The sequence below is a fragment of the Panthera leo genome, chromosome B2 (assembly GCF_018350215.1).
Source record: "Panthera leo isolate Ple1 chromosome B2, P.leo_Ple1_pat1.1, whole genome shotgun sequence".
NCBI lineage: Eukaryota > Metazoa > Chordata > Mammalia > Carnivora > Felidae > Panthera > Panthera leo.
The window spans coordinates 86,139,148-86,164,938 of NC_056683.1; positions in this window are offsets into that span (position 1 = coordinate 86,139,148).

Below are 25,791 nucleotides of genomic sequence, written 5' to 3' on the forward strand. Positions count from 1 at the left end.
CTTCTACCTACAGTCAGTCCTCTAAGTGTATTCGGAATCCCATTATCTTTTTGTATACTTAAAGGTTCTACACTCTTCTACAGTTTTTTCCTCTCAACTGGCTTACCCTTATCAATATTTAAACAGGCAAGAATATCTTCGCTCTTTAAAATACTACATTGTGGCGGTGCTGGGGTGGCTCAGTTGGTTGAGTGTCGGACTTCCACTCAGGTCATGATCTCATGGCTCATGAATTTGAGCCCTGCATGGGGCTCTCTGCTGTCAGCACAGGGCATGCTTTGGATCCTCTGTCTCCTTCTCTCTCTGTCCTTCCCCAGCTCAATCTCTCTCTCTCTCTCTCTTCCTCTCTCTCTCTTTCAATATACATAAACTTTAAAAAAAATAATAATGAATAAATAAAATACTCCATTTTTCATATCCCACATCAAACTACTGCCTCATTTCTCTTTCACAACAAACTTCCAACTGCTTGATACAGGAGTTGTCTCTCCTCCTGTCTTCTCATTCCCTTTTCAAAGCCATTTCAGTCGGGCTTTTATCCCTTCTACTCCACTGAAGCTATTCTTGTCAAAGTCACTGATAACTTCCATCTTGCTAAAACTAAAAATCAACTCTTTGTTGTTACCTTAATGAGACATCTCATCAGCATTTGACAAGTTGTTCGATACTCTTTGTTTAAATACTTTCTTCTGTTGGTTTCCATGACACCACACTTGCATTTTTCCCTCCCATCTCTTTGACCCTTTTCAAGCTTTTTTGAAAGATTCTCCTCATCTTATCTGCATTCTACTGCTTTATTTCCCATTCATATTTAATTCCCTGCATCCCATTTCTCATATCTCTTTTCTTCTGACCATCCTCATTCCATCAGCTTTAAATATTCCTTTACTACGTGACAATTCTCAGAATTCTCTAGCTTCAAACATTACCCTGAACATTGCACTCATAAGGCCCAGATCAAGTCAACGTCTCTACTTGATTACAGATTAGGCTTTCATGCATACATGTCTGCATCCGAACTCTTGAATTTCTTCAGACCTGCTCCTGCTTCAGCTTTCCTCATCTCAGTAAAGGGAACCACAATTGTGCACTTGCTCATTCTTGACCCTTCATGCCTGATATATAATCTCTCAACAAGTTGGCTGACACTGCTGTCAAAGTATTTGTCTGACTCTGACCACATCTCACTGTAAATTATCCCTAAACACTACATCATTTTTCACTTAGACTACATCAATAGTTACTTAACAAGTCTCCCTGTTTCTACTCGTGTCTATCTAGTCAGTTCTTCACCAGAGTGACCTTTATAAATGTTAAACCATGTCATGTTATGTTCCTTGCTTAAAACCATCAGATGGTTTCCTATCACTAGCTTGACCACCTCCTCTCAGTTTGTCTCAGGTTTTCCCAGATTTAACATGACAGTTTTTTTTAAGTTTATTTATTGAGAGAGAGAGAGTGAGAGCACATAAGCAGGGGAGGGGATAGACAGAGAGGGAGAGAGAGAATGCCAAGCAAGCTCCATGCTGTCAGCACAGAGCCTGATGCAGGGCTTGAACCCATGAACCACGAGATCATGACCTGAGCCAAAATTAAGAGCCAGATGGTTAACCGACTGAGCCACCCAGGTGCCCCAGATTTAACATGATAATCTTATGTCCCAGGAACTTCTTCAGTCTTGGGCAAACTGAAATAGTAGGCCATCCTGCCATTCTTTTGCCCATTATCTTCTATTACTCTTTGCCTTGTTCACTCTACTGTAGCCACAGTGGCTTTCTGCTGTTATTTAATGCATATCAACCCTGTTTCTGCCATAAGTGTTGAATAATTCAAAGAATCTAATAAAAAGTAGAAAATCAAAAAACAATTATTATGGTGACACGTTTTAAGAAAATAGTACACATATATTTCTTTGTGGCAAATGAGAATTATTTCTGTGCATTTAATATAGAGACCTCTACTTTGCTAATTTGTATAAGAAGTCTGGTCCCAGGAGCATTTGAGTTTTCAGCTCCTGCTCTAAGCCATGCTAAGAAGCTCAGGACATGAAGACTTGTTGCATTGGATAGATACTTCAGGACAATAGGAGGCCTAAGCTGTGCCTGGATTTCAGCTACTGAGCAGTTAATGCAAGCTGTTAATTGGCCAACAGAGGATACTTAGAAAGAGAACTAACTTTTCCGTTAGAAAACATGGGTCCTAGTCTTGGCTTTGCTACAGTCTAATTACATGGTGTTCAATGAATTACATTCTCAGGTATTGGATTTTTGTTTTTGTTTTTGTTTATTTGGTCAGTTGGTTGGTTGTTGTTTAATCTGAAAAAGCAAATTAGATCACAAAGTTGTCTCTCAGATTCCAGCTCTACAATTTTTAAATGACTGATTCTCTTTTGCTTTTCCCCTTGAGCTATGCATTCATATTTTCCAGATACAACAATAATAAGTGTACAATCTATTTGGAACTGATCTATTATGGATGCCACAAATCATAGAAAAATAATGCTGGCTACATAGTGCCTCTCTTACCAAGCCTAAGCAGCATTTTTTTTTTTTGCATGATTTTAAAAGAGATATTCAGTGAGATGTAGACTGGTTAAAATTATTTATGTCATCAAGCTTTTAACATTTCCTTGGGGCTCTCTTCCCTTGTCACTGTTGAGCAAATTTTTGGATGGTAGGATAAAGTTTCTTTTGCTCAATTTCCTCCTATCTTTTGATTATTCCCTTTTAGATCAGACAGCATTCTCCTTCCCATCTTGGTGCTTACAGTTTTTAAAGATTTTGTAGTAATGTGCCATGCCCTAGTAGCTTTCTAAACTAATTTCAAACCCCTGGAGCTTCATGGAAATTCTGTTGCTTACATTTTTCCAGAGAGGTAGAATGCAAATCACATTATTAATATTTCAAACCTAGCTTCATGATACCGTATTTAAAATTCTATTTTTGTTTTAAATAGAATAAACTCCCTCACATATTCCATTTCTAAATGGCAAAAATACTAAGGAAACTGAAAAGTCATATCTCCTGCTGTGTCAGTTTCACTACTGAATAGAAAGAAATTGTCACCTAGCTAGTTAATAGTTTGATGCTTCAGAAACCCTACCCCAACTTACATTTTTCTTTTTGTTTTTATTTCACATTATTCATACTCTCCTAATGTTCCCTTAACTATAAACTGTCCTTATTTTTATGCTCCCTGAAATATAATTTCCCTTGCTATTTAATGCTAATACATTCCTCTCTCCCCTCTAGGTACTTAGCTCTCCATTTTCTTGGGTATTTCATTACATTTTACCCATTTTATAATTCCGCCCATTCATTTGTATGCGATTCACTTTTTCCTCTCCTTCCTGTGAAGAATAAATGATAATTGTCTGCCATCAGCAAACTTTATGAATTTAACTTGCCTGTTTTGTTTTTCAGGAAGACACTTAATAATTCTCAGTATTAATGTAGCATCTTTCATTTTATAACTCACTGTGTTCTTAAAATCATAATTTTATATAATTATAAAATTATATAAGAGTAAATTACTCTTGGGACACCTGCGTGGCTCAGTCGGTTAAGCATCCAACTCTTGATTTTGGCTGAGGTCAAGGTCTCACGGTTCCTGAATTCGAGCCCCTCATTGGGCTCTGTGCTGACAGTGCAGACCCTGCTTGGGATTCTCCCTCTCTCTTTCTCTGCCCCTCCCTGTCTCTCTCTCTCTCTATGTCTCTCAAAATAAATAAAAGTAAACTTTAAAAAAAAGTAAACTACTCTCCTTCCTTGGAATGGTTAATCTGGTTATGGCATGGCCCACCTACGAGCATTTCACCTTTTGGGCATCCTTTGTTGTTGGTGGATGGCAGGGATCTTCAAATAGATTTAAGTTTCACTCAGCCCCCTTTATGATCACAGGTGGTTTTGAGTGTATCTGTAATGTGATAAAACTTAATGAATGTTAGTTTCCCATCTATTCTGAACAGATAATGAGATACATTCTATTACCCAGAACTAACAGGTTTTGGTAGAATTATAAAAAAGTATGTGCACTTAATAGGTCATAGGATAAATTTCTCATCCTGTGCCACTGTGTGTGATAATCAGTGATGTTCATTCTGTCTGTGTGCAGTATTGTGAGTGAGGGAAGAAACAGGCACACAATTGATTAAAATCCAGTGGGAGAGTTGGTTCTAAAGGTATGAGTGGAGCACGGTGAAATTACCAGAGATGAAGTCATAAATTCCACCTTGGAAATTCAATATTTACAAAAGAAGCTAAGATTTGAGCATTGTAGTTTGTGTTCCAGAGAGGAAGAATAGCATGAGTAAAATCAGTTCTGAACAAGTGAGGCAAAAGGGATGAGTAAAGTCAAGGAAGCAAGTTAGTAGCAAGAAAATGAAAGTCTCTGAAGTTGGTGCAAGTGAACAAAAATATTTTAATTACACATATACTGTCAGAACCAAGGAAAATCTAAACATCTAGGACACAAAAGATGTAGCAACTAGAGAACTTAAGGATCTCTGTTATGTATATCTTAACTATTTTCCCATATATTTCTTATTTTCTAATTTATTGACAACACAGGCCCTCATCACCCCAATTCCAAATTCCCACTTGAATAATCTAATTAACTCAGTTGAGAGAAGTGACCCTCTCTTTAATTCCTTCAGCTATTGGAGGTCCTCACAATGATGCCATACTATCTTCTTTAAAGAGGGCTTGGGTAGAAGCATCTTCATAGGCTTGGGGACAGACTAGACTGATACACTCCTTAGAAGGAGACCAGTGGCTGATGAGACTGGAAATTTACATTTGGGTGAAAACATGAAAGACTGTTATTCCAGTCACCTGATATATAAATAATTTGGATAGAGCACTTTAAGAACATCTTGGTTTTTTCACATGGTATTTGGGGTCTCAGCTGAGAAAACTCAGTGTCTGAAGATTACTCGGTGGCTGATGGCTGTAATCATCTAAAGTCACATGACTGGTGGTTGGTGCTAGCTGTGGCCTGGGACCTAAGCTTGAACTGCAAGTCACAACACTACATATAGCCTCTCCATGTGGCTGTCTGAACTTCCTTAATTGCTATTTTGATGGAAAAAAAGGTTTAAAGAAAAATGAAAACTTGAGAAAATGTTTACAACATTCAACATATAGGAAAGGAAAAGAGTTATGCATAATTTTTAAAGTTGGTAAACTTTAAATTAAAAATAGTAATAAAGTGAAAAACACCAGATAGAAATTAAAGTGCATTAAGAAAAGAAACTACAAAAACCTATGAAGTGCATGAAAAAGTACACAACTTGCATGCCATGTAAAGAAATGCAAGTGATATTAAAAAATAAGATAGTTTTATCTTTACCTATCAGACTGGCAAAGATGAAAATTTGGAAGATACCTCTAATCAAGAGTGTGTGGGAAAGGAAATTCAGATTACTTTTAGTGAGAGGACAAACTTACATAAATTTTCTGTAAATTGCATTACAATTTTAACTGTGCATAATCTTTAGCACGGCATTTTAAATCTAGAAACGTATCCTCAGGAAATTCTCAAGCAAGTACAAACATGCATATAAAAGGTCATTCAAAATAGTATGGTTTATAATACTGAAAAATTACAAATAGCCTACCCTTCTAAAAGTTTAAGAAATTGTTTAGGTGGAGTAGAAAATTATACATGCAGCTTTTAAGATAATTGTGTAGATTTATATTAATTGACATAATAGTATGTTCAAAATATGATAATGATCAAGATGGAAAACCAGTTTACAAAACATCATGAGCTAATGTTTGTTAACTTGTTTACTAAAAAATGTGCATGTATGTTTAAATGAATAAAAAATCAAAAGGCAGGAGAAAGAAGACTTAACTAAGAAATGCATATTTGAGAAAATGACTTTAGTAATTTATTGAACAAATATTGAGTGCATGTTTTGCCACAGGTATTTTTCTGAATACCTGAAATAACGGCAAAGAAGAAAGCAGACAGAACCACAACTTGAAAGCAGAGTGTGGCTGTATCCAGGCAGCTTTGTGCCCTCTCCAACCCCTTAGGAATGCTGAGAATTACTAGACATCTTTTTTAGTTCTTTTCCTAAACTACTTAATTAATTTGTTTTTATTTTAATTGAAATATAATTAACATACACTGGTTTATTAGTTTCAGATGTACAATATAGGAATCAACAATTCCAATTCCATACATTACCCAGAGTTTTATCACAGCAAGTGCACTCCTTAAACCCTTTCATCTATTTCACGCATCCCCCCACCAACCTCCAACCAATAATTCTCTATACTTGAGTATTTTCGGTTTCTCTCTCTTTTTCTTTGTTTTGTATCTTAAATTCCATGTATGAGCAAGATCATATGGTATATGTCTTACTCTGACTGACTTATATCACTTACATAATACCCTTTAGATCCATCCATGTTGTTGCAAATGGCAAGATTTCATTCCTTTTTATGGCTGAGTAATTTCAATGCATATATATACAAGACCTTCTTTATCCATTCATTCATCCATCCATGACCACTTGGGTTGCTCCCATAATTTGACTATTGTAAATAATGCTGCAATAAACATAAGGGTGCATGTATCTTTTCAAATTAGTATTTTTGTATTCTTTGAGTCAATACCCAATAGTGGAAATATTGGATCATACAATAATTTAATTTTTAATTTTTTGAAAACCTCCCTACTGTTTTCCACAGTGGCTATCCCAGTTTGCATTCCCACCAACAGTGCACAAGGATTCCTTTCTCTCCACATCCCTGCCAAAACTTGTTGATTTTTGTGTTTTTGATTTTAGTCATTCTGTCAGATGTGAGGTAACATCTTCATTGTGGTTTTGATTTTCATTCCTCTGATAATAAGTGATGCTGAGCATCTTTTTATTTGCCTATTGGCCTCTGAAATGTCTGTTCATATCTTCTGCCCACTTTTAAATTGGGTTATTTTGGTTATGGTGCTGAGTTGTATAAATTCTTTATATATTTTTGATAAAACCTTTTATCAGATATGTCATTTGCAAATATCGTCTCCCATTCAGTAGGGTTTTTTTTTGTTGTTGTTCTGTTGATTGTTTCCTTTGCTGTGCAGAAGGTTTTAACTTGGATACAGTCCCAATAGTTTATTTTTGCTTTTGTTTCCCTTGCCTCAGGAGATATATCCAGAAAAATGTTGCAATGACTGATGTCAGAGACATCACTGCCTCTGTGCTCCTCTATGATGGTTATGGTTTCAGGTCTCACACTTTGGTTTCTAATGCATTTCAGTTAACCTTTGTGTCCAGTGTAAGAAAGTGGTTCAGTTTCATTCCTTTGCATGTAGCTCCACAGTTTTCCCAGCACCATTTGTTGAAGAAACTTCTTTCCCCATCGCATATTCTTGCTTCCTTTGTCAAAGATTGATTGGCCATATAATTGTGGACTTATTTCTGTGCTAGTACCATACTGTTTTGATTATTACAACTTTGTAGTAAATCTTGAAATCCAGGATTGTAATATCTCCAGCTTTGTTCTTTCTCATGATTTCTCTGGTTATTCAGGGTCATTTGTGTTTCCATACAAATTTTAGGATTATTTGTTCTAATTCTATGAAAAACACTGTTGGTATTATTTTTATTTTATTTTATTTTACTTGACTTTATTTTATTTTATTTTATTTTAGACAGAGAGAGAGAGACAGAGCATGAGTAGGGGAAGGGCAGAGAGATAGAAACACAGAATCTGAAGAAAGCTCCAGGTTCTGAGTTGTCAGCAGAGCCTGAAGTGGGGCTCAAACTCATGAACTGTGGTATCATGACCTGAGCCAAAGTTGGCAGTGTAACCGACTGAGCCACCCAGGCATCCCTGTTGGTACTTTGATATGGATTACATTGAATCTGTAGATTGCTTTGGGTAATATCGGACATTTTTTTAAAATTTTTTTTTATTTATTTTGAGACAGAGAGAGACAGAGCATGAATGGGGGAGGGTCAGAGAGAGGGAGACACAGAATCTGAAACAGGCTCCGGGCTCTGAGCGGTTAGCACAGAGCCTGACTCAGGCTCGAAATCACAGACTGCGAGATCATGACCTGAGCCGAAGTCGGCCGCTTAACCGACTGAGCCACCCAGGCGCCCCCTAATATCTGACATTTTAACAATATTTGTTCTCCCAACCCATGAGCAAGGAATGTCTTTCCATTCGTTTATGCCATCTTCAATTTCTTTCATCAGTGTTTTATACTTTTTGGAGCATGGGTCTTCAACTCTTTGGTTAAGTTTATTTGTAGGTATTTTATTATTTTTGCTGTAATTGGAAACAGGACTGTTTTCTTAATTTCTCTTTCTGCTACTTCATTGTTACTGTATAGAAGTGCGATGGAGGGGCACCTGGGTGGCTCAGTCTGTCAAGTGGCCAACTTCGGCTCAGGTCATGATCTCACAGCTCCTGAGATGGAGCCCCTAGTCTGGCTCTGTGCTGACAGCTCAGAGCCTGAAGTTTGCTTCGGATTCTGTGTCTCCTTTGCTCTCTGTTCTTCTCCTGCTTATGCAATTTCTCACAAAAATAAATAAAGACTAAAAAAAAAATTAATAAAAAAAAAAGAAGTGCAATGGATTTCTGTATATTGATTTTGTGACCGGCATCCTTACTCAATTTAATTCATTCATTAATTCTAGTAGTTTTTCAGTGGAGTCTTTAGGGTTTTCAATATATAGTATTATGTCATCTGCAAATAGTGAAAGCTTTACTTCTTCTTTACCAATTTGGATATGTTTTATTTCCTTTTTAATTTTGTTTAATGTTTACTTATTTCTGAAAGAGAGACAGAGCACATATAGGAGAGGGGCAGAGAGAGAGGGCGAGAGAGACACAGAATCAGAAGCAGGCCCCAGGCTCCAAGCTGTCAGCACAGAAGCCTACGCGGGGCTTGAACTCCTGAACCACAAGATCATGACCTGAGCTGTAGCTGGATGCTTAACTGACTGAACCAGATACCCCTGGATGCCTTTTATTTCTTTTGTTGTCTGAGAGCTGTGGCTAGGACTTCTAGTACTATGTTGAATGAAAGTTGTAAGAGCAGACATCCTTGTCTTGTTCCTGATCTTAGGGTAAAAGTTCTGTTTTTCACCATTGAATATGATGTTAGATGTGGGTTTTTATTATTTAACCTTTATTATGTTAACGTAAGTTCCCCCTGAACCTCCTTAGTTGAGGGTTTTTATCATGAATGGATGTTGTACTTTGTCAAATGCTTTTTTGTGCATCTATTGAAATGATTATATGGTTTTTATCCTTTCTTCTGTTGATGTGATGTATCATGCTGATTGATTTGTGACCAAATCCCAGGAATAAAACTTACTTGATTGTGGTGAATTATTTTTTAAATGTAATGTTGGATTCATTTTGCCCAATATTTTGTTGAGGATTTTTGCATCTATGTTCATCAGAGATAGTGGCCTGTAGTTCTCTTTTTTGTCATGTCTTTATCTGGTTTGGGTATCATGCTGGCCTCATAGAATGAATTTGGAAGCTTTCCTCCCTCTTCTACTTTTTGGAATAGTTGGAGGAGGATAGGTACTTTTTTAAGTTTATTTATTTACTTTTAGAGAGAGAGAGAGAGAGAAAGAGAGAGGGCATGAGCAGAGTAGGGACAAAGAGAGAGGGAGACATACAATCCCAACAGACTCCACACTCAGCATGAAGTACAATGCAGGGCTCAATCTCACAACCATGAGATCATGACCTGAGCTGAAATCAAGAGTCTGACCTTTAACTGACTGAGCCACCCAAGTGCCTCTGAAGAGAATAGGTATTAAGTCTTTAAATGTTTGGTAGAATTCACCTGTGAGGCCGTCCTGGACTTTTGTTTGTTGAGAGTTTTTTAATGATTCAATTTCATTACAGGATATCAGTCTGTTCAAATCTTCTATTTCTTCTTGATTCAGTTTTGGGAGGTTATATGTTTCTAGGAATTTATCAATTTCTTTTTGGTTGTCCAATTTGTTGGCATAGAGTTTTTCATAATATTCTCTCATAATCCTTTGTATTTCTGTGGTGTCAGCTGTTATTTCTCCTGTTTCATTTCTCATTTTGTTTCTTTGAGCCCTTTCTCTTTTTTTCTTTGATGACCTTGATAATGTTTTATCAATTTTGTAGAACTTTTCAAGGAACCAGCTCCTGGTTCTTGATCTGTTCAATTAGATTTTTGTTTGTTTGTTTGATTGATTTTACTTTCTATCTCATTTCTTTCTGCTCTAATCTTTATTATTTCTTTCCTACTGTTGGTTTGGGGTTTAGTTTGTTCTTCTGTTTCTAGCTCCTAAAGGAGGATTGGGATTAGGATTAGGATTAGGATTAGGTGGTTTATTTTAGATTTTCTCGCTTCTCGAGGTAGACCTGTATTGCCATAAACTTCCCTCTTAGAACTGCTTTTGCTGCATCCCAAAGATTTGGGACTATTGTGTTTTCATTTTAATTTGTATTTTTTGGTTTGTATGGAAGGTAAAATTATATTCCATGTATTTTTTAATTTCCTCTTTGATTTCTTGGTTATCTCTTTCACTGTTTAGTAATATGTTCTTTAACTTCCATGTATTTGTGTCCCCTCCACATTTTTTTTCTTATGGTTGACTTCTAATTTTATAGCATTCTGGTCAGAAGAGGTGCATGGTATGACTTCAATCTATTTGAATTTGTTGAGATTTGTTTTGTGACCTAATATGTGATCTATTCTGGAGAATGTTCCATGTGCACCCAAAAAGAATGTGCATTCTGCTGTTTTAGGACAGAATGTTCTGAATATATCTGTTATATCCATGTGGTCCAATGTGTCATTCAAAACTACTGTTTCCTTGTTGATTTTCTGTTTGTATGACCTGCCATTGATATCAGTGGGGTGTTAACATCCCCCACTATTTTATAGTTACTATACATTACTTCCTTAATGTTTGTTATTAGCCGCTTTATGTATTTAGGTGCTTCATGTTGTAGGCATAAATATTTAAAATTATTATATTTTCTTGTTAGATTGATCCCTTTATGATTATTTAGTGTTATTCTTTGTCTCTTCTTACAGTCTTTGTTTTAATCCATTTTGTCCAATACAAGTATTACTACACCAGCTTACTGCACATGTCTTTAGATCTTCAATGAGTCTTTTAGAGGCAGCATATAGATGGGTCTTGTTTTTTTATCCATTCTGTCACTCTATGTCTTTTGGTTGGAGCATTTAATCCACTGACATTCAAAGTAATTATTCATAAGTGTGTACTTATTGCCATTTTGTTACATGGTTTATGATTATTTTTGTAGTTCTTCTCTGTTCCTTTATTCTCTTGTTCTCTACTCTCATGGCTTGCTGGTTTTCTTTAGTGATATACTTGGATTCCTTTCTTTGTATTTTTGGTATTTCTATTACCAGATTTTGATTTGTGGTTACCATTAGGTTGATGTAACATCTTATGCATATAGCACTCTAAATTTTTTAATAATTTTTTAAGTTTATTTATTTATTTTGAGAGAGAGAGAGAGAGAGAGAGTGCATGCACAAACAAGGGAAGAGCAGAAAGAGAGAGAGAGGGAGAGATAATCCCAAAAAAAAAAAAAAAAAGTAGTGGCCTTATGAAAAAGAGGTCCTGCAGTGCCCTGCAATGTAATGCCCATTGGCCAGAACCACTTCTGATGTCTCCTATGTGTGTTGCATGCTTTCTGTTGTGCTGGTTGTGCTGCATTTGCTTGCAGTCTAGTCATGTAATGACTTTTTTTGTCTGTTGTGGGCAGGGTTTGGTCCCTGTATTATTAGTGGGCCAGTCTGGAGCTACCTTGGACTTGAGTTTAGTCAGATCAGGTGTTTTCCAGACCTGCAGTCGTACCAAATTCCAGGGCATTCTCCTGAGTTGTCCCTTGAGAATCTTTCCCTGCTGGGAGGGGCCTACAGTCACACCAGATGTCTGCCACCACCACTGCTGGGGCCACAGTCATACTGGTGTATGTGGTTATCTTCCTCTCTCCCTGAGGCAGAAGTCACTTTGGAGTGGTACTAGCCTTTCTCAGGGCTGCTTGCACAATGCCAGGCTTGTGGTGCTGCTTTGATGGACTCTTGCCAAGAGTATGTTGGAGGGAGCTCGTCCACAGGAGAACATGGTGGCAGGGTATTCTGCAGGAAGCTGGGGAGAGAGTGCTTGTGCTGAGCTGGTTCTGGCAGATGTCTGTGTATCCAGGCTGGGGGGAAGGAGAAGGAAATGTTGCCCACCAGCTGTTTTGTTCTTGGTGACATCTCCCAAAGATCCCTGCCCTTCCAACACATGCTCTGATATTAGTAAATATATCTTCCTGTATACCCCAAGTGTTTTTCAAACTTCCTCTTCCATGCTATATCTCAGCAGGACTGTTCATTGTACTGTCCCTTTAAAGGAAGAAACTCAATTTTTATCACCTCTGGCTCTCTCAGAGCCATGCTCACTGATTTTTAAGGTTCTAAGTGTTAAGCCTCACTGATTGTAAGAACTTGTGACATTAGGCCACTCTGGTTTTCAAAGCCAAATATTATAGGGATTTGTCTTCCCCAGTGTGGGTACCTGCTGCATGTAGAGTCTGCTCCCCTCTCCTCTCTGTACCCACAGCATCCCTCCTTCCTGGAGATAGTCTAGCATGTCAGTTTGCCTTCTGACTGCATCTTTACCCTTCCTACCCATTTCAATGTGGCCTCTTCTTGACATTTTGCTGTGAAGAATCTGTCCTGTCAGTCTTCAGGTTGTTTCCTGGGTATTTACACCAAAGTGGGTGTTATCTAGTTGTATCCATGGGACAAGGTGATCTTAGGATCTTCCTACTCTGCCATCTTCCCTGGAAGTCTGAGGTCATGATTTTTAGCTCTTTGATGGGAATTCAGAGAATGGGCAGAGGAGGAAATGAGGAGTGCTTTAGGAATGGCAGGTAAGTCAATTTACACACTGAACTACAGACAATGTGTTGACTACAAAACTAACAGTTCCTTGGATTCAAAGGAGTTTTTCTTACGGTTTTAAGAAGAGAGGCATATTAAAAAAGCTGGGGTTTGTGTTGGCAGAGGATGGAAAAAGGATTTTGTGAAGGAATGTTGGTAACTGTGTGTGCTCTGTAAAATAAATTTTAATAAATGCAAGTAAATAAAGATTTGTACTCTTTCCAAATTATGTCAGGTTCTCATGCCTGGTTTATGAGAAATAGAATATACCAGTACCAGGGAGTAAACTGAGGAACTTCAACCTACGTGAAGAGTCAGAAGACTCCTCACTGAGATTATGACATCTAAACTCAAATTTAAAGTTGAGTATCCAGAAGAAGGCAGAAATCTCAGGGGAAAGGATCAATTTAAGAGGCCCGAGAAAAAGTCTGCAAAGTACCTTAAATCAAGAAAAATAAATGTAGTCTTCTGAGGAATTCAGATATGTATCAATGAGTTTATTAGAAGGAAACTATGGTTTAGGAAGTGGTCAGGACATGATATACACATTAAGACATGCATTTTAACATAGCGTATGGATTAGATTTGAGGCTGTCCTGAGAGAAGGACCTAGTACTTGGCTTTCTTAAAAAAAAAAAAAAAAAGCTTAGAACTACATGGAATTTTTCTACCTTGCATACTGTATAAGGACTAGATAAAAAGATATTGTTTATGGATAGTAAGACTCAATATTGTTCAAATATCAATTCTTCTCAACTTAATCTATAGATTAAATGCAATTTCAATCAAGATCCCAGAAAGATATTTTGTAGATATAGACAAACTGATTCCAAAGTTCATATAGAAAGGCAAAGACGTGGAGTAGCTAACACAATAATAAAGAAGCAGAAAAAAATCATAGAACTCACACTTCTCTATTTCAAGATTACCATATACTACCACAATCAAGATATTATCGTATTAGCTAAAGAATAGACACATAAATCAATAGAATAGAATAGAGAGACAAAAAATAGACTTACAAACACAGTAAACTGATTTTCAACAAAGGTGCAAGGGCAATTCAATGGAGAAAGCACAGCCTTTTCAACAAATAGTGTTGGAACATTTAGACATCCATATGCAAAATGGTGAACACAGACACAGACCTTTCACCTTTCACAAAGTTAATTCAAAATAGATCATAGATCTAAATGTAAATGCAAAATTATAACTTCATGAAGAAAATGAGAGGAAATCTATGTGACCTTGTGTTTGGTGATGAGTTTTGAGACACAACATTAAGTGCATGATCCATGAAAAAAAATTGATAAATTAGACTTTAATAAAATAAAAAAATTCTGGGCATCAAAGCATATAAACAACAAAGTGAAATGGCAACCCATGGTTAAAATGGTAAGTTTTATGTTATGTGTATTCTACCACAATTAAAAATAATTTTAAATTTAAAAACTTCTATGAAAGACATTGCTATAAGAATAAAAAGACAAGCCATAGACTCAGAGAAAATATTTGCAAAACATATACCTGATAAAGGACTTGCATCCAAAATCTACAGAGGTTTTAAGAATCTACAGATTCTTAAAACTCAACAATAAGAAAATCAACAACCTAATTTTTAAAAGAGCAAAAGAAAAAAAAAAAGAGCAAAAGAAATGGATAGGCACCTCACCAAAGAATATATACAGATGGCAAATAAGCATATGAATAGATTCTCAATGGCATGTCACTAAGATGATGCAAATCAAAACAATGAGATGGCATTACATATTTTATAAAGGCTAAAATTCAAAATACTTGAAATACCAATGACTGGCAAAGATGTGAAGCAACAGGAATTCTTATTCATTGCTTGTGGGAACACAAAACCCAATAGCCACTTTGGAAGACAGTTTGGAGGGTTCTTACAAAACTTACCAGAATCTTATCACATCGTCCTGCAATCCCTATCCTAGGATATTAACCCAACTGACTTGGAAACTAAGTCTTCACGGAAACTACAAAAACTCCAAACTAATTTGCAGACAGAAACCCTGCCTGGGCCATTAGTAGAAGGAATTATCCTCCACAATACAGAACCAAAGCCTTTATCTTGCACACAGATAAGACCCAAATTCACAGTATCCATAAGGCACAGAGAGTTTGAATAAGAAACTAGCATATAGGTCCCAAACTGGTTGACCCAACCGGGTCCTGCTAACAATGAAATGGCAACATGTAAAATCCAAGAAATGTCCAGGCCTTTTAGAGATGAAACTCCCAATGGAGACAAGCTTAGGAAAAGGCATAAATGGAGAACTCAAACTTTATACTAAGGAAATAAAGATCAAACAGACCAGAAAGAGATTTTTAAAATATGTTTAAAATATTCATAGAGATCAAGGAAGCAAGAGAATCCATGAAGAACAAAGATCATTTTATGAGGAAAAAAAAAACCACAGATGTATTTGAAAAGGAACCAAATGGAGATTCTGGAAATAAAAATGGTCAATGAAATTTTAAAAACTTTAATAGATAAGTTAAAGAGCAGGCCTACTAAGAGACCAAACCAAATCAGTTGAGAACTGAAAATGTCTGCTCTATTACTCCAGCAAAAAAGATGACTGCTTGAATAGGACAGTGGCAGTGAGAGTAGAAATAAGTGGAGAAATTTAAGAAGAACTTTGAAAGTAGAATCAACAAGATTTGGTAATGAAGACTCCAGCCTCCCAATATATTCCTTCCTGACTTAGAAGAGAAGCATCGTGGCTGTGGTTTGAGCTGATGTGGTAGCTTCTTCTTAATGCCTGGCCTGTGGTAAGCACTCACTGGTGCTGTTGTTCATTGTGTTGTTGTTTTCATTTTATGATTATCACCATTAAAGTTGATAGGAACAGCTGAAAGGTAAAGAAGGAGGTGTTGAACCTCCTACTAAGGAACATGTTATTGCTTTCCCACTGTCCAAATATTTTATAGGAAAGCTTGGTGTTAGAGCTGCTCTGCTTCAATCACATTGCAAAAAAAAAAAAAAAAAAAAAAAAAAAAAAAATGAGTGGAATATGAAATAAACCAGATAGCTCAAAAACATATATCATTGTATGTAACCATGCACAACATGATTAAGAAAGCAACCAAATCAGCACTGGAAAGACGGAATTATTAAGTCAGTGACACTGGCACAGCAGTGACAAAGAGCAATGACACACTATTATCACTTCACCATGCTGACACAATTTTAAAATTTAAAAAGCACATGGGAAAAATTGTAACAAAATTAAAAAGATGCAGTTTCAAAGATTTCTTTTAAAAATATGCAGAGAGGCACCCGGGTGGCTCAGTCAGTTAGGTGTTTGACTCTTGATTTTGGCTCATGTCAAGACCCTACGGTGTTGGGATCAAGCCCCAAGAGGGGCTCCACACTGAGTATGGAGTCTGCTTGGGATTCTCTCTCTTTCCCTCTGCCCCTCTTGTCTGGCGCTTACTCTTTCTCTCTCTTGGTCTCTAAAATACATTTTTTTAATTAAAAAATTTTAAATATGCAGATGTGGGTTTTCTGGAAAAATTTCTCATCAAAGTAAGAAATAACTTTTATGGGAATATGCAATCCTCAACAATGTGCAGTAAAAATAAGCACACTCTTACACTGCTGGAGGAATAATAATACATATAGCTTTAAAACCCTGTCAGCATGTTTTAAGAGGCCTAAGAACATTTATGCTTTTTAGTGTAATAATTAAAATCCCAAGAATTTACTCTAAGAAAACTGGAGAAATAGAGAAATCTATGCATTGCAATGTTGTTTATAATAGCAAAAACACTGGACACAATCTAAGTGTCAATCAAAAAGGAGGGGTTGTAATACATGGCATGGTTATTTTAGATTATTACATGGCCATAAAAATCTATTAATAAGCAATTTTTAATAACTAATGCGCTGATTATTCTCCATTTGCTCCCCATTCTGCCAGATCCATTCTCTCCCATTCTCTTCCTTAATCTGTCCTCTGAGAAAATGACTAGTACAAACTGCATCATATAGATTCTTTGTCACTTCCGTTTCCACAGAGCTCCAGAAAAACACAATGTCTTTCCTTCACCCTTGGAACCCAATAGCATCCTGTTGCTGCTAGCCTCTGATGCCCACCATCCCTTGTCCTTAATCCTAACCACACTTCTCTATAGAGCCCCTTCATGAAAGTCCCTTCGTTAAAACCTGAGTAAGTTTCCTATCCAGAGATGAGATATATGTGAACTCTTACATCATAAAACTGCATAGTCTGTATGATCTAATGTGAAAATACATAGAAACACTTGTAAAGAAACACACAAATGTGGAGACAAGCTTCTTCTGAGAAGTATAAGACACATTTCTTTCATTTGTTTTCTACTCCCCAAATTTTTTACAATAAATAATGTATAATTTATTAAATGCAATTATTATTAAATTACATATAATTCTTTTATGATAGAGTAACAACTCTAAAAATTAGATGAACATATTTTAAATATACCTCTTCTTTTTAAAAGTGAATGAAGTTGGCTTTTTTTGACCTTCAATAGATTTTCAAGAGGTCACTGTTCTTTTATAGAAGGATTCCAAGTCCTGTTGTCCATATCAAAATAAATATTTTTGCCAGAAATCGTTCTTACTTTTCACTTTTGACTGAGGCCTTTTTATTCTTAAAAGGGTAAGATGTGGCATCTAATTTTGTCTCTGCTTCTTTGGGGAAAGGAACTTTAGTATATTGCTACTAAAGACATTTCCATCACATCTAACCCAGCAAGCTTCCCTGTATTCTTCACCTTCTTGGTGTTTAGAGAGCTCAATTAATGTAATTCTGCTAACTTTGTTGTTGCTGTTGCTGTTGTTACTCACTTCCTTGCTAGGAAGATGGGGTGAAGTTTCTGACTGGAAGCGTAAGAAGAATAACTAGATATCCTCTATCCTCCTGTGTCTCTCAAAGCCAGTCCCCTGCAGAGACCATGCATCTTCCTTCACTCTTTCATGCTGGAAGTGGTACAGCAGTCAGCTCCGGTGAGTGTGGTGAAATGAGATCTACCCCAAGTCCAGTGCTTTCTGTAAATGGATGAGGTTGCCCAAATCCTTGGATTCTGGTGGCAGGCCCATTTGGCTAATGGACCTAGAGCCACAATCTGCACCCTGACCTCTAGCAGTGACAAAGGCGATATCTTGCCTGACATATTTACTCATTTGTTTCATTCCTCCAAACATTTAGTAATTACGTGGAAAAGAGAGACGTTATTTGTTGGTGGCCTCCTCAGAAACTGCAAGACATACTTTTGTTTTACAATTATAAGTATATACATACCACTTTGACTTGACAATAAAACCTTCTGGTTGGTTTGAGTTTTGCTATATGTTGTTGTAACTTGGATGCCAAAGGGCTTCACACCATTCTTAATTTTTTTTTAATGTTTATTTCTGAGGGAGAGAGAGAGAGAGAGAGCAAGTAGGGGAGGGGCAGCGAGAGAGGGAGACACAGAATCCAAAGCAGGCCCCAGGCTCTGAGCTGTCAGCACAGAGCCCAACTCAGGCTCGAACCCACAAACCGTAAGAATATGACCTGAGCTAAAGTCCGACGCTTAACTGACTGCGCCACACAGGGGACCTGGGCCTCACACCATTCTTAAACAGTCCATTCTTAAACAGTCCATTCTTAGAGTAAACAGTAATTTCTTAGAGAATCCAGAAGGTCAAACAGCAGAAACTAAAAATAAAAATAAAAAATAGAGTTTAGATCCTTTGGGGAGCTGGTAACTCCCATACATCAAGAGTAGGAATGCAGGGGCACCTGGGTGGCTCAGTCGGTTAAGCGTCCGACTTCTGCTCAGGTCATGATCTCACGGTTCGTGGGTTTAAGCCCTGCATCTGGCTCTGTGCTGACAGCTCAGAGCCTGGAGCCTGTTTCGGATTCTGTGTCTCCGTCTCGCTCTGCCCCTCCCCTGTTCACGCTCTGTCGCTGTCTCAAGAATAAATAAACATTAAAAAAAATTTTTTTTTCTTAAAAAAATTTTTTTAACGTTTATTTATTTTTGGGACAGAGAGAGACAGAGCATGAATGGGGGAGGGGCAGAGCGAGAGGGAGACACAGAATCGGAAGCAGGCTCCAAGCTCCAAGCCATCAGCCCAGGGCCCGATGCGGGGCTCGAACTCACAAACCATGAGATCGTGACCTGAGCTGAAGTCGGAAGCTTAACCGACTGAGCCACCCAGGAGCCCCCAAAAAATAAAAAAAATTAAAAAAAGAGTAGGAATGCAGTTACTCAGCTGTATGCAGATGTTCCCTTTCCTCTTATCCTTTTAGCCCTGGAATCCCAAAAATGTTGGCAAAATAAGTATTCTATATTATTCTTTTTAAAACTTTATTTTCTGACACAACTCAATAATACAACACATAGGAGTTAGGCAATCAGGCCACCCTAAAAAAACAACAGATATTTCTTCTAAATATCAAGATAGCAAATCAGAGGCATTATTGCCTTTTTAGTTCCCCATATCTTAAGCATTAGTCATTCAAATGTCAAAATCTTTTATAAAGTAATTCTATTAATTCCACTTGAATAGATCTTCATTTAATGAGCCACTGTGCACCCTTATTTTCGTCTTAAATAAAATAATTTTAATGAAATAATTTTGTGTCAATTTAGATTTTATTGTTGCTATTATTAATACTATGTTTTAATGTTATATTCATTATGTGATCTGTTAACAAAAATCTGCTAAAGGCAATCCATTTGTTTCAGAGTTCATGAAAAACTGGTATATTCTGGTGACAATTTGTCAGCAAGAGATCATTTAGCAAGGACATACTTTACACCATATGATGAAGCATGATCATTCTGCTTGAGTGGAATGGATGATAGATTGTTCATTAATCCTACAAAAATGTATTAAGTACTTACCATGTGTCAAGTACTGTGCTCCTTACCGGGGACACATTGTCTCTGCTTTAATGGACCCTAAAAGAAAAATTATACAAATGATATACATTAATAGATGGTCACACAAATAATTATATAATGATAGATTATGAAGCATACAATAAATAAAAATTTATATTGTGACCAGGATTGTCAGGAAAATGTCAGGAAATTTGATAGATAGATTAAATAAACTCTTTGCCCTACAGTTAATAAAAGTTTTCAGCCTCTAAAATGTACTTCTTGCCTCTAAATTGAATCAATATAGGAACTTGGAATTTTTATAATCAACTCTTTAAAATTCTTTAAAATTCATCCAAAAACAATTATATGAGAAAAACAGTTTTGTCAATGTTATAGACATTATGATCCAGATATCAGCATACCAGACCTGCATATATGACCCTTCCTAAACTCCAATGGGAGACTTAGGAAAGTAACTTTGCCTCTGTGGACCCCAGTTGCTTGTCTTGCAAAATGAAGTATTGGCCAGGTCATCCTGAGAACGAAACCAATCTAAATTCTCTGATCTATAATTTAAGAGAAATATTCTCTATGACTACAGAATAAGTTTGTGCCTGTCATATAGAAATTACCTGTCATAAACAAGCTATAAGAATTTGATGTTAAGTGAAAATACAGAATTGGATCCCTTTAGTACTTTATTAATATATTACTGTGTAGACATACTACATAAGGTAAAAATAACAATTGCTTCCTGTTGTGAATATAGCATCTGATTTTACCAGTATATAGTTTCCCACAGGTGCATCTGTTCTCTAATGGAAGTTGGGGTGACACATACTAAATAATGACCAGTCAATTATATTGATTTATATATAAATAGTAGCCACCCCAGATTTTTCTCTTCCCCCAGAATAATGTAATAACCTGCTATACATACTTGTGGAAACACTCCATTTCCTCAAAATACAAAGAAGATTTGTAACTACCTATTTAATGTCTTTCTTCTCCACTAGACACGGTATCTTATTCACTGCTGCATTAACTTTTGACACATTAACAACCAACCAAACCTAGAGTCTTAAAACAACAAATCTATTTCTTCTTCACCATTTTGTGTTGACTACAGCTTGACCCAACTGGACCCAGCTGGGCTTGGCTAAGCATAACTCTAGGCTGTGTAAGTTTGTATCTGCTCCACATATTGCTCATTCTGGAACCAAGGCTGAAGAAACACTGACATCATGCAGTATAGTTTAATGGAAAATGACAATAATGCAAGAAGAGAGGTGCCTGGGTGGCTCAGTTGGTTAAGCGTCTGACTGAAGCTCAGGTCATGATCTGTCCTGTGAGTTCAAGCCCCCTGTCAGGCTGTGTGCTAACGGTTCAGAGCCTGGAGCCTGCTTGGGACTCCATGTCTCCCTCTCTCTCTCTGACCCTCCCCTGCTCGTGCTCTGTCTCTCTCAAAATAAATAAATTAATTAATTAATTAAACATTAAAAATGTTTTAAAAAGCAATAAAGCAAGAGGAAATAAATGGATGGTGGATTCCTAAGCCTTATTTAAGAATGGTCACACAGTTGCTCCCGCCCTCATTTCATTGGTCAAAGCAATCACAGGGGCAAGTGCAAAATCAATAGAATGGTGAAGTATACTCTCCTCCATGACAGGGAAAGGAAGATGAATTAGTGAACAGTAATGAAGTCTGTAACAGCTGCCCTACACTTACCACTTAACATAGTCCATGGCACATAGTGGATGTTTAACCTGTTTGAGGAATTTATAAAATTGTATAATATGTCATCCATCTCCCCAAATAAGTCCATATTCTCTTGTCTTTCTCTGTAATACAAATGTATTTTCCCTCCATGTGAGAAACTTTAATACTTTAATTTTTCCCAGATTCAGTATGGCCCAGGAAACAGTTTGTCATCATATCCCTAGTTCCAAGTTCACTGGCTTTCATATGGTCAATGCTCAACAAGTATTTTTTTTAGATGAACAAAAAAAATAATAATAATAAAGGAATGAATGAGTCCGTAAGCCAAATGCTAGATGTGGGGGGTTTTTTGTTGTTGTTTTTAAGGAGATTTTTTTGTTGTTCATTTACACATAATAAAGCTAAATCTGACTTCTAGTTAGCGTTAAGTCCTAAGGTGTTCTAGCATTACTTTCCATATAAATTAAGAGAGTACTCCTTTTTGTGAACTCTATTTAAGTGTTATGGTATGCTTAGAATTAGTTTTGAAAGTTAAATATACTCCTACTGAGATTATATGGGCACATGGAAATGGTCTTAAAGACCAATGAATTTCAACCCTCATACTTTAAGGATGATTATCGTTATCTTTAATTTATTATTCACTATCTCATGAAGGTATTTTGTTTGGATGTATTTGTCATTACTTTTCATTAAAAAATACTTTTCATGTATCTATTATACCCAAACCTCTGATATACATGATATATAAGAAACAGTTTCTATTGTTCAGGTTTTTCTATCTGCTTGAGTACATATGCTATGTTTCAAGACAGCTACAGTAATATTTGTGAGTACCAAATAAGTAAAACATACCCACAGGAATTTAGATAAAAGAGATAAGGTCCTACAAGAATGATTAAGAAAATCTCATGGAAGAAATACAATTTAATTGAACCTAAGAAAATGAGTAGGATCTCCATAAGTGAATTAGAGAGGGAGGATATTTTTAGGAGAAAGAATATAATAAATAAAAAAGCAAAAGGTATAATTCAGCAACGTCAAGAAAGTCAGAGTTAAAGCTGTGTAGGGAGATAACTAAAGATAAGGCTGGAAAAATAAGTAGAGAACAGATTGTGAATGAAGACATAAAATGGTGAACTAAGGATTATCAATTTCATTTTGTAAGCATTGTAGAGCCAATGAAGTTTTTTCACGAGGGAATGTACCACAATGAGTGTATTTTTAGGATTATTAATTTGGCAATAATATAGACAATGGATTCAGTGAAGAGTATCACAGAGGCAATTTAGGAGAATGTTTCCATCACTGAGGTATGAAGTAATCACACATAAATGAAGGTGGATGGCTGTAATGTAAGAAAGGACTACAGAGTGAGTACAAAGTCAGATGTACTGGGACTGAAACAAAGAGCTGTATGGCATAGTTTCATTGATGGCCTTGGAATTCAGATCAGAGAACACTGGGGCCAAAGTACTGAAAGAACATCAAGTTGGGCTTAGATCTAGAATCAGAAAATGGAAACAAGGTCAAGGGCAAGGGTTAGTTACTTCTGAGATAAGCATAATTCCTAAAATATGAACAAATCCAAGAGACATACCTTAGGGGCAGACTATGAGTATTATTAGCCAAAGTCCAAACTGAATAGGGTAACTGGATTGTGGATTTCAGACAAGAAAGGCTATACATTCATTTAAAAAAAAAAAACAGTTAATATTGGACAGAATTTATTAAGTGAATAAACTAATATTGACTCTTCTAGCCCAAACCTAAATTTTCCCCCCACTGGAGAGTATGAAAAATTCAAAATAGTGTTTGTAGAAGTAATGGAATGGTAACATTTGATGTTGCCATGCAGTACAGCCTGAATATAGACAGTCCATGCACCTGAGCACTAGGATTCGAAGCAGAAGGGACAAGATGATGGTAATTCATTTCAGGGAGATGAAATGTACATGGTTCATGTTGAAACTTAACTTATGGATTCTTACCAAGTAAAGAATAATTTATATGGTCTTTGACAGCCAGCCATTTATTCTTAATCAAAGAAAGGCGTGTTCCATATTGTTAATGTTATTCAGATTATGCAATCTTGAGTTTTCCCATTATCACACTAGCAATTTTTTCTGTAGTAAGATTTCTAACATGAAGTAACAAACATGCCAATAAGCCTATATACACAGAGAAACAGAGGGAAGAGCGCTGGAGTGGTATAGCAGAAAGGGGGGGGGGGGAGCAGAGAAATAGAAAAAAAAAGAAGAGGAGGGGCTGGGGGAGGAAGAAGAGGGAGAAGGAGAGGAGGAGAAGATGAAGAAGAAGGGGAAGATGAAGGAGAAAAAGAGAGATGGGGAGAAAGAATTTTTGTATTAGGTTAAGCTGAAATCATTAATCAAGATATAATAAAACACAATTTACAAATATAAAGACAATATATCTAAGATATAGTTCCTTCCCAAAATATTTTTAAAAATATTTTCATTGCTTATGGCTTATGATTTCACCACGTAATATTATCAAGTGATGAACTTTTTCATCTACAAGTTTGTTCATTTGTTGTATGATTCATAGCCCCAATACACAGAAGCCTGACTGCTATGTCACTGACGGGAGACTTGAGATGCAGCCCTGTGCCTTTGTTCCTTGAAAACTTGTCAGCAGATACCGGAAAAAATCATATATGTTCTACTTGCCTCTAGGTACCAGGATACCAAAAATAAGATTTCTTCTTGTTTGTAAACTAAAAGTTTTTCAGTGTAGAATATCTAATGACACAAGAGTTCAGTGGCAAGAGAAACCATTTATTATTAATGATCACAGAACTACCAAAACAATAAAATATAACAAGGGCAGTAGGTTTCAAATATGTGGCCATCTACCAGATGTTTAATGCAGATGAAAGCAACATAGTATATCTGTGGTCACCGTCAATAACACATTTCTCTGAAATAAAACTTTCATTCGCCTCTCATTCTCTACACATACCCAACCTCCAAAACACTTTTTACTTGTAATCATTTCTACTATTTGGAGTCCTTCTGTCAAGTTTCTAATTCTATAAATCTCTTCCACCTTGATCTCTCTTTTGGTTTTGCTTTTTCCAAATGTGGGTAAGAGAGGTTGTGTGTAAGAAAGAAAATTACAAAATGCACCAATTTCAAGATTGAATTGTTGCTTTCTTGCCTCTCCACCCCAACCTTAAAGCTCACCAGCAGCATTAATGCTCCACAAATAGGAGACAACAGCAAAAACGTAGCGAATATGAATTGTAAGTCAAGGGAGAAAAATCTAATGAACTCTGCCCAATTGAAACTGTCATCTCCTAAAACAGTCATGAGAGTCGGAATCTCTTATGGAATTTCATAAAAATAAATATTCTTTGGGAACTACTCCCACAGAGATTCTGATTCAGTACGTCTGGTGAAAGGCCAGAAATGTACATTTTTAACATGCTCTCCAGGTGAAACAGATGGATGGCCCTACACATCACAATAATTATTCTAGAAATTGCAGGAATAAATACTTCTCATTCCTCATTTGACTAACAAAGAATAATTGATAGTGGAATTGATAGTGATGGAGACATAGGGAACAAAGGTCCAGGTAATTATAAAATTTACAGTACCTGAAAGGACAACACAAAGCCAAAATTAGACCTTGTCCTTTGACTTTAGGATTTCAGATTTCCTGAAAAGTAAGAGAAAGATAGATTGGATCGTGGGAGCTAAAAAACCACACTCCTGTCAGGTTGCTGCCATATATACTAAAATACAATTGATCCCATTCATTCCCATTTTGAGCCCACAACTGCATACTTTTCCAGTTCTTTCACTATTTTTACCATGTACTAATTTACCATCTCTTTCAAACCCAATTCCTTGGTCACCCTTACCTCTAGGTCCATAAGTTTCACTGTCTTCCTTAAATTCCAGCCTCAAAGTCCTTCATTTCACCACGCCTATTGTCAACACCTTCAGATACGTGACATTGTTGCCCACATTATGTGCTTTTACTAAATCCCTAAGCTAAGATGAGCCCAGTCCTGGCGTCTAGTTCTCTCCCTCCACTGATCACCACTGAAGAAAAACTACACAGTCATGCATATTGATACTATTACAATATATTATTTTTCCCCTCAACTGGGCTTTTAACCCCACAGCAATCCTTTTATATATTTCTAATCAGTGCTGACTCTATTTCCCCACAATAGCTATACTAAATCTTCATCAGTTTGTTTGAAGGCACTATTAATTTTCCCAATGCAAAAA